The sequence below is a fragment of the Antechinus flavipes genome, chromosome 6 (assembly GCF_016432865.1).
Source record: "Antechinus flavipes isolate AdamAnt ecotype Samford, QLD, Australia chromosome 6, AdamAnt_v2, whole genome shotgun sequence".
In the NCBI taxonomy this organism is placed as follows: Eukaryota; Metazoa; Chordata; class Mammalia; order Dasyuromorphia; family Dasyuridae; genus Antechinus; species Antechinus flavipes.
Genome location: NC_067403.1, coordinates 102,260,555 through 102,271,494, shown reverse-complemented (window position 1 = coordinate 102,271,494; position 10,940 = coordinate 102,260,555). Strand labels below are relative to the sequence as shown.

Sequence of the window (10,940 nt, the reverse complement as noted above, 5' to 3'; positions counted from 1 at the left end):
CCAGTCCCTGTTCCCTATCCTCTCTCTCTAACAGGGAATACTAGTGTCATAGTCTTGAGAAATGAATAATAATGCCTGAGGAGAAGCAGGGTAAAGTAGAAGGAATATTTATTACTAATCCAAGTCTTTGAACTCCAAGTACAAAATCATTAGTTAAGTCAACTTAAACTTTTTGGTTTTGGTTACTTAGTGTTTTCAATAGGGATAACAGACAATAAATACAAATAAATACAAAATACTTTTAAAGTAAGAAATAAAATACATGCAAAAGAGAGGTACAGTCTCACTAAAGTAGGCAATTCCCCAAAGTCTGTAGGTAGGCAAGTTGGAAACTAGCGACAGAAAATTGGGTAGCCAGTTTCCCCTACACTTCTTCAGTATCTAATTTCTTTCTGTGTGTGTCTGTCTCTTATCTCTTTTTGTCTCTCTTTTTCTCTCTGTGTATCTTTCTGTCTCTATTTATCTCTCTGTCTCTCTATCTCTCCCCTCTGTCTCTGTGTCTGTCTCTCTCGCTATATCTCTCTATCTCTATCTCTATCTTTCCTCTCTGTCTTGGTCTTTTTTCTTGTATCTGTCTCTCTCTGTCTATATCTCTGTTTCTATCTGTCCTCTCTGTCTCTGTATCTCTCTGTCTTTATCTCTCTCTCTGTCTCTGTCTGTATTTCTGTGTATGTATGTGTGTGGATATGCATATATATGTATATATTTCTCAAGTTTACATACAATTCTACCCTAGAAAGCAGACTTTTTGTAAGCATTCTTCCAAGAAATCCATAGTCATGCCTAAACATCAACACTCCCAAAGCACCAAATTTGATAAAAGCCTGGTGACACAAGAAATATTGTCTTTCTAGTCAATGCACTTCAATGCAACTCTTGCTTTAAGAAAACTTCAAGAATTATTATAGAGGTTTATCTGGGGAAAACTTGCTTTCAAAGACTGCCTTACCTGTAATTCTTAAAGCCATTTTATGAACATACTTATATTCCTTAGCAGAACATAGCTTTTGTATTTGCTTTTTTAAATATTTAAATGAGGTTTCTTGATAGATATTTATAAGGATTTCATTAACAGATTAATATTTGACACCAAGTATGATTGAGAAAACTGTTATTTCCATGAAAAGTTTGGAAATTATAGTAAAGAACTACATTTTTCTGTGTTTGAAAAAATTCTATGTTACAAGAGATGGCTCCTTTGATAGAGGAAAAGGAAAAAAAAATAACTAGCATTTAATAATAGCATTATTAATATAGTATTTATCAATATTAATTTTAGAATGTAAATAGCTCTTTAGGGTTTGTAAAGCACTTTAGAAATATTAATTCATTTTATTCAACACCAAAAGTGAGGTGTTATTATTATATTCTTTTTTCAAGTGAGGAAACTGAAGCAGAGTTAATGTGACTTGTCTAGTCATATCTAGTGTCTGACGTTAGATTTTAACTTCATGACTCCAGAAAGACTTCCTGGTTCTCTAACCTATATCACCAAGTTCATTATATTCAAAAATGAAATTTATATAAAAATAAAATATAAAATAATAATGTACATTAAGAAATTATAACAAAATAGTAAAGTAGATAGTGGATATATATATATATATATATATATATATATATATATATTTTTTTTTTTTTTTTTTTTAATTTCCCTCTTCCCCTTTATATACTCTTGTCTACTCCCAGCCCTTGGATTTTTTCTCCTAGCCATGATCTCCAGGGCAGTGCCTAAGCCTTTGGGTCTGTTTTTGTTGTTTTCCTTCTCCTTTTTCTTCAATAAAAAGGTACCTACTCATTAGTGCCTTACTAAGGAAATGATGGAAAATCACTAATAGATTATCCTTTATAAGTAATGTGTATGAATTTTAACAGTGGCTTTTGAAGTCTTACCACAAAATTTTGAAGTCTTATCAAAATTTAAAAATTTGAAATTACTAAGTTTGAAAATTTCAGGTGCCATGGCAGAAAGTGGTAAAGGAAATGTTTTATGGCAAAGAGACTTTTCAGGGTCCCTTACATTACTTTCAAAATGTAGCTGCCTATTCTATCTCTTAGACTTCACAATAATCTTCAGTTTCATTCACTTGATATTAGTTAAGGACTGGCTATATGAATGTGTGAATATCCTGATATCCTTTTTACATATAACATATAACAACTTCTTGGGCCTCCATTTTTCTCACCTATGAAATGAGATCATACAAAGTGATCACTAATGTCTTCAAACATTTAGTGCAGGAAGGGTTCATTGAGGCCATCTAAATAAATCTCATTTTACAGGAGGAGACTAAGATTCATAAAAATTTAGTAAGTCACTCTCACTTACACAAATAGCAAATGATGGAACAAGGGTTGGAACTCAGGTCTTCCAACTATAAATTCACTATGCTATTCCCATTTACCATTAAACAAATAAACCAGCCAGAAGAAATCCTACAGAATACTAGGAATAAAATCAGCTTTCTGAGAAATTGCATGGCAATTTTCCTCCATTTATGCTGAAGTAGGGATTCTTGTAGGAAAATTGAGGGGGGGGGGTGCCTGAAATTCACCTTACTAACATATACTATTTTGAAAAAACACCTTTTATTCCAAGATTCTCTAGCAGCCTTATTTCTATTTTTTCATTTCTTTTCAAGAATTTATGGTACAGGTAAGAGCTCAGCACTTTTATCTTCAATAATTCAGATAGGTTACTGAAATTCTCTTCAGCTTAGCATGAGAATATCTGATCAGAGGGGTTACATCAGCAAGGAGGAAAATGGTGACAGCTTCTGGGGCATTGAACCCAAAGTCTGCAGGTAGCAAGGATAGAGGTTCAGTTTGAGATTTCACAGAGCAGCAAACTTTTCACAGAAAAGCAATGCCTGAAAAAGATCTGAAATAAGTCATCATAAATCTAGGAATCAAAATTTGAATATAAAATATCTCTTTGGATTAAAAAGAAATCATAATATACTCCTAAGTATAAGACAGATAGATGGCATAGTGAATAGAGTGCTAGACATGGAATAAGTAAAACCTAAGTTTCAAATCTAAATGAGACCTTTATTAGCTGTGTCATGCTGGATAAGTCACTTAATTACTCCTTTGTAAAATAGATATAATAATAACACCTACCTTATAGGGTTGTTGCAAAGACTCAAAGAAGTACATATATGGGAGAGAAGACAAGCAAGAAAAATTTAAAAGATTCAATTTAATTCAACATGTAATTATTAAGTAAACATAATACACAAGATTCTTTGATAGATTCCACATACAGAGTGATGGAAAAAGCCACACAAATCTTTGTCTTTGGGTAGCTTAAAGTTCAGTAGAGTGGTAAGACATATACACATATAGTCATAATATAAATAACAATGAGAAAATGCATGGGAGAAAGATCAGAGAAGAATGGAACTTTAAAAAAGAAAAAAGGATTTTCCTCAAGCTGGGAGAATCAGGGAAATACTCATGGAGAAATTAGGAGATAATATGGATCTTCAAGAAGAGGATTTTAACAGATAGAGATGACAAGGAAGTCCAGTTGGGTATTGCTAAAAAACCAACTTTCCACATTTTTTTCTTTCCTCTATTCCCATCAGGAATTCTAATCAATCATCAATAAATCAACAAGAGTAGCTAGTGTAAAGTGTGATAGATTTGAAGTGAAAGAGTCTTTCTGAGTTATCTCAGTTTGGTCACTTACTTTCAAAGTGACTTTGGACAATTTACTTAATATTATTTTCCTCAATTGTAAAGTGAAGAGACATTCTACTTCCTTCCACTTCTAAATCCATGATCCTATAAACTCAAGCACTCTTTGGGAGGAGACAAGATTACATTTAGGCTGAAGGGACAGTTTCTAAAGGCAATCAACAACACTGGGAATCCCTTACTGTTCATCAACAAATCTCAAAGAAAGGCTGAACTCTAGGTAAAGAATTCTGACAAGATCTTAAAGATCTACCTACTACAGAATCCTCGCTAGCAGCTACATATCAGCCACATTTTGCTCTCCCCACATGTTTCTGCAGATTTCTGGATTCATTCATGAATTTAAAACTGTAACAATTCTTAAAAGCTTTAGAATTCTACAATGTAATGACCAACCATGACTCAAGAGAATTGATAAAAGGCACTGCCTACCTCGTGACAGAAATAATGATCTAAAATACATCAAATGATAACAATATTTTTGCATAGGGGCCAGCATAGGAATTTGCTTTGCTTGACTAGGTTGATATGATACTGGGAATATTTTTTCCTCATTTTCTATTCTTTATTACTTTTCTTCCTTTCTTTCTTCTTCCCTCTTTTTTCTTTCCTCCCTTTCTCCCTCATTTTTCTGTCTTTCTTTCATCTTATTTCTGTTTTTTCTTTGAATTGCTTTCTTTCCTTCTTTCTTTCTTCAGGATCATCTCCATGCTGCCTCTATCAGTGTGAAATCAGTTATCTTTAAATTCTGGACAAAACTCAGTTTGCCCTTACTCAAGTTATTGCTCCAGATAAAAAAGACATTTGGAGGCACAAGCCCCAATTGGCAAGTTCTCCCACCAAATCATACTAAAAAGAGAACCACTATCCTCCCCATCAGCTAAGTCCACAACCTTGATGTCATCTTCACCCCTTATCTCTCAATCATCTTATATATCCAATCAGTTGTCAAAACTTATCATTTCCATTTTAACACTATCTCTCCTAGATATCCTCATCCCTTCACCCACAGAGCCACCATTCCAATTCAAGCTTGACCATTTCAGGTACTGACTATAAAAGTGTTCTTTTTATCTCTCTTCTTCAAGACTTTCTTTACTCCAATCTATGCTCCACAAAACTACTATAGTAACATTTCTAAAATACATATAACTATGCCTTTCCTTCCCATTCAATAAACTGATGCCTCTATCACTACTAGGGCCAAATATAAACTTGTCTATTGACTAGTTATAGTTCTTCATAGTCTGATTCAGTCTTTTCTGTATGACCTGTTTACTTATTACTTCCATCCACACCATGATTAACCTAAATTGGTTTGTTATTACTGCTTGTACATACATGATTCTTTATATCCTTCTCTATGATGCTCCTCACACCTGGAATATTTTCCCTCCTCACTTCAGTTTCTAAGAATTTCTGATTTCTTTCAAGATCTACAACCTATAACAAGAGTTCAGTGATTTTATAGCCAAAGGAAATTGTCAGTGAGGAATCTATCTTTACCAATATAGATCAGTACTTTCTCCCCATGTTCTATCATGATTTTTAAAGGTGGCTTTGATGGGATAATGGGAGATTTGATTTGCTTAGGATTTCAAGGTGTTTCAGAACCACAATTTAAATCTAGGTCTTCCAAACTCCAAGGCTAGTTCTACATCAATTGCAATACCCTGCCCTCAACCATACATTTGTTTAAAACCACCTTTACTCCAGTTATTCATCACAGTTCCATATTTTAATGTGTTACATGTTTGTACCCATCATATACTTCACTAATGATTTCTAATGTACTTTTTTTCATTTTCTTTAGAGTTCTTAGCACAATTGTTTTATATTCATTCACTTCTGATAAAATTACTCTACTTGCTAAGTGTTTTAATTCATCCATATTCTATTTTTCAGCATCAATCACTTGTCTTAATCACTTAGACTAGAGTGATTTCAATTGTACAACATGTATGTTTCTCATTTGTGTTCTCTCCTTTCTATGAATTAATTTTCATGTTGGATTGAATCTAATTCTACAAAGACTAAGCATTCAGAAATAACTCCCAAATAAGTAATGTGTTATTTTCATAATGGTCTTTTTACAGAACGTTTATTATAATCCTTGTATCAATAATATCCAATGAAATTATGTTTCCTATTGCCTTTGTGTACACACAAAAAAACTTTATATATATATATGCATATATATAACTTATATATGTATATTTATATATTATATAACTTTATAATATATATTTATATACATAAAACTTTATATAATTTACATATATATAACTCATATGAGTTATCCTTCCATTAGCTGCAGCTATCTTTTGCATCCTTATATTGTTTTGTTTTGTTTATTTATTTTATAGTAAGAATGTCAGTATTGTTATGGTTTAGTCCTTCCAGTTGTTTATGGGTCTTCTTGTTATTAGGGTTAAATGCCACTGGAAGTCAATGCATAGCCCCTCCTGCAAACTCACAAAATGAGGATAACTGAAGGATCCAATATTCTCTTGTTCCCCAAATTTCTCACAGCCAAAGTCTCTTGCTTCTCTTTACCCACAGAACTTTTTATTTTTTCTCAGTAGTCCTAGAGAACTTTTCTATTGTAAACTTAGGGACTAGAGGGAGAAGCTAGGAAATTCAGAAGTTTAAACACATGGGAACTATGTGAACCATGTGCCCTTTTTTAGTCACTCTCCCCCTATCACCAATACACAGCCTACTGTTGCTAACACTCTCTCTCTCTCTCTCTCTCTCTCTCTCTCTCTATATATATATATATATATGTGTGTGTATGTATGTATATATATAATCGTTTGAGTGGTCACTCAATAGAAAACTTAGCCTGTTGTTGGGATCTTACTCAATGGTCTGTATGGTATGATAAAGCCTTCAAGAGTTTTGTGTTTCAGTGGCATAGCATTTAAGAACCCAAATTCATAAGGTATAATCTTTGTAATATGTCATTGCAATTTTTTATCTAGTGTTATGTTTTAAAATGTTTATAGCAATTCTCTTGGTGATAGCAAAAAAAAAAAAAAAAAACCTGGAATTGCAGAGATGTCCACCAATTGGGGAATGGGTGAATGAGTTGTATTGTTTGATTGTAATGGATTACTATTGCTATAAGGAATAATGAACTCAATGATTTTAGAAAAAATGTGGAAAGACTTGCACAAATCAATGAAGAGTAAAATAAGCAGAAACAAGAGAACATTGTATACAGTAATAGCAATATTGTTTTAAGAACAGCTTTTAATGAACAAGTCATTTTGACCATTATAAATACTCTAACTATAAAGAACATATGAAAAAAGATGCTACCTGGATCCATAGAAAGAACTGATAAATAGAAATATATAGTGATTTAACATATATATGAAAATATGCATATATTTTCTCACACTTATTTCTGTCTAATGGTATCCAGGAGAAAAAAAGAAATTTACATGATAATTTTGTTGTATATATGAAAGTAATAGAAAATAATACATAGTAGATTTACAGTTTCATCTTTTTTATTGTACTGTTATAGAAATGCTTGCTTTATTCCATAACTTAAATTTTTTAAAGATTTTTTTTAAATGACCATCTTCCATTTGTGGAAAAAATTAAATAAACTCATTAAAATGTCATCCAATTTATTTTCTTCTAGAAAATATCTAATTGAACTATAAAATCTCTCTGTTCCATATTTCCTTAGGTATGGAATTATAAGGCAGAATATTACAAAGAAAAGATCTAGGTCTTGAAATCAAAGCACCTGGGTTTTACTATTGACTCTCTGGTTTACCATTATGTGACCATGGGGAAATTAGTACCTTTCTCTTAACCCCATTTTTCTAATCTACAAAATGAAGGAGAAGGACTAGAGAAAGGCTGAGGTAGCTCCCAGCTCTACATCTATGATTATCTGCTTCTGAATCAAGCATTACCACAATTCTAGCAAAGACTTTAAATAGGGTTGAGTCAAGAGAACAGAGGTCAGAAAAAACAATTATTTGGCTATGAATAAATAGAAAGCTAAAAGCTGGCATTTATAAAAAGCTTTAAAGTTTGCAAATAAATAAACATATTTAATATGTTTAAAATATGCATCCTTAAATATATATATATAATCAAACTTTACCCTCACAACCAAATATTATTATAATCCATTATCATTTTAAAGTTATTTTTACTTAACAATAATTTATTTTCTGTCCTTCCCACAGCCACTACCACCTCCCATTTAAAAAGAAAGAAAGAAAAAGTTTTTAACAAGTGAATAGCTAAGCAAAACAAATTACCATATTGGCCAGTATTATTATGTTACAAATGAGAAAAATGTAGACTAGGAATAGGACTGAAAGCCAGGTTTCTCCTTACTTCAAGTCCAGCATTCTTTCTACTCTACTGTATTATTTCCCCTATAAACAATTGAAAGGGTGATATATTAATTTAGATTTCTTTTGTAAGTATTTTTGAAATGTGATTTATTGTTTGTACATTTCATTCCTTCGTGAAAATATGGATATTATTGTTGTTGCAATGAGCAAAAGTGGAATGTAGCATATTTCTTGTGTATGAGAAGGAGGCTAATCACCATCAGAGACATGTATAAAGGAGATGGACCAATCTTAGAGGGAAATTGCATGTTATCATAGATAGGTTCTGAGCTTGTATTCACAGAATAAAAAAAGGTAGAGATGTTGTTTGTCCTTCATTCTCAAAGAAGACCAATGACCTCATAAGGGTGATATTTTGACTTGCAAATGAATTAGATTTACATGAAACAGAACTGTGCAAAATCATCAGCCTCACTGTCTCCTCCAGAGTCATCTGAGTCCAGGGACAAGACATAGGTCAAGATAACTGGAGATGGCCACTAAATAAACCTTGAATGCTTTTGATGGATGTCCTGGAGAGAACTGATAGAAAGATGAAAATAAGAATGAGAAGAGATGAAAGGATTGGCATCTATTCTAGTGGAAGAAGAACCCAAACCAATAAGATCCTAGATCTGAATGATTAAAGATCATCTGAAGCTTCATAAAAATTAGTAATTGCTAAATTAAAATTCTGTACTTTCCAACTATTCAATAAATGTTTGGTACTGATAAAACTTCTTTGTCAGAAATATCTTAGCTAGAAGTAGAAACAGCAAGAAGCAATGACATAAATTGAAATGTATGAGAAAGGATGATAGATTTGGAATCTGATTAGACCTTAAAGTTCATCTAGTGCAACCAAATCATATTCTATGTAAGGAACTGAAACACAGAAAGGAAGGATGGCTTAGACTAAAGGCATAACTTATTTAAGATAAAAACCCAAGAATAAGATGCCCTCATTTCAAATCCAGGATCCTTTTCACACTGTCTCCAAGAAGGATAACATTTTTTCTTTGTTTTGTGTGTTTTTTTACTATACAAAAATTAATTATATAAAATGGACCAGAAAAGGTGGACCCTGATGTCTTGGGACAAAAAACAATAAAGCCTTAAGGTAAGGGGCAGAGAATTGAGAAAGAAGTGCTCATCCAGGGAGAGAGAGACAATATTTTATGTGTGGAAGAAATATACAAATGGTAGACTTATGTGAGGGCAGGACAGGTTCCCAGTCAAGCAAAAAAACACAAAAGTTTAGATAAAGGAACACAAACTTTTCTACCTTCATTAACTTCTATAGCTGATCTTAAAAACAACAACTTCTCTGGTTAATCCCTGATTTGTCTTCACTAGAAGAAGGAATCATTTTAGCAGAAAAGACCAAGCATAATTCCCAGTCTGATTCTCCTTTCCTTTCCTCTCTATTCATCAGCTGACCTTTAAAGTATGCAATTTCATTTTCATTGCCAGCTGAGGATATTTAATGTGATTTTAGAGATGGATCCCTACCCAACTAAAATCTGTTTCTTTTGAATATTTCAAATAAATTTTTGACTGGAGCTGTGATTTCCTTGGTATAGAGAATTCTCAGTAAGGAAACTTCCTCTACCAGTGAAAATAAGTGTCTGCTCTACATTTGTCTCAAAAAGCTGCCTGTGTTCACAGAAAGGCTAAGTTATTTGCTTGAATCACATAAGTCACTATCTGTCAGAGGCAGGGAATGTACCCCCCATTTTCCTGTCTCTCAAGCTGGTTATCTAAAACACACACCCATTTTTATGCCCCTCCAACTTAATGTATCAGTTAGTCAATCAATAAAGCATTCTTTATGAATGATGTTACTACTCTGTTTTTAAAGGATCTGACATTCTTCAAAGCAAGCAGTAAAAAAGTTAAGTAAATCTAAAAGTAGGGAAAGGGCTTCTAGTTGGGGGAAATGGAGAAGGGTATAGAAAGGAGGGGCTCAGGAAGCAGAAAACCAATTTCACAAACTGTACAATTCTGTTAATGGTTGGCTCTACTTTACCTTCATTTGGGCAGAGATAAATGGAAAATGAATAGTTGTATATTTGTCATGCAAGTATGAAGTCAGAAAGCTTCGCTTTGCATAATTTACTAATAATTCATTTATTTAATTCCTTAACACAATTGACTTCGTATAAAGGGATATCATTCATCAAGGTACTACTGTACATTTCATTTTATATTAAAATTTGTATTTTCTTTAAAACAGATTATTTCTTATATAACTATATTTGTAGGAAGGACTTTTTTTTAAAGCTACCATTTGTGATATGATAATTAACTTAACAAACTAGAAAAGATAGACCCTTTAAGAAATAAAAGCACTTTTGAAAAGAGTAACTATTATGGTATAGCATCTGTTTTTCATCTTTGGCAATCACAAAAATATTTCATAATTGTCATTTTCTAAAAGAAAAAATACTTTCCATCAGAGGCTAACACTATTTAATTATACTGCTGGATAGACCCCCAATTCTTAAAAATAAAAAAAAAAACTAATTATTTTTGAATACATGGAAGATCTGTCATTTCCTCCATGCAAGCTACACCCTACACCAATGCAGATCTTGATAGATGCATCTTAAGAAGTTACCTAAGGCACAAAATGGATAAATGACCATAGATAATAAGTGAATAATAAATGTCAGAGGTGAGATATGAACCTTATGTCTTTCTGAATTAAAGATCAGCATTTTACCAATTCTGCAATACTAACTCATATTATTATGAAAAAAGGCTGAGAAGGGAAAGGGAACATACAGAACTTATAAACAAGAACCACAAAAAGAAGAAAAACATTAAGTCTGTGGTACAGCCAGTGGTATAGCCTCTTTAGACCTAAGA

The 10,940-nt window shown here is 32.4% G+C and overlaps 1 pseudogene; it reads left to right on the top strand.

Annotated features, from left to right (window-relative positions):
* The first annotated feature begins 2,721 nt into the window (after positions 1-2,721).
* Positions 2,722-10,940, top strand: part of LOC127541420 (DNA replication licensing factor MCM4-like) — a 38,446-nt pseudogene continuing 30,227 nt past the window's right edge.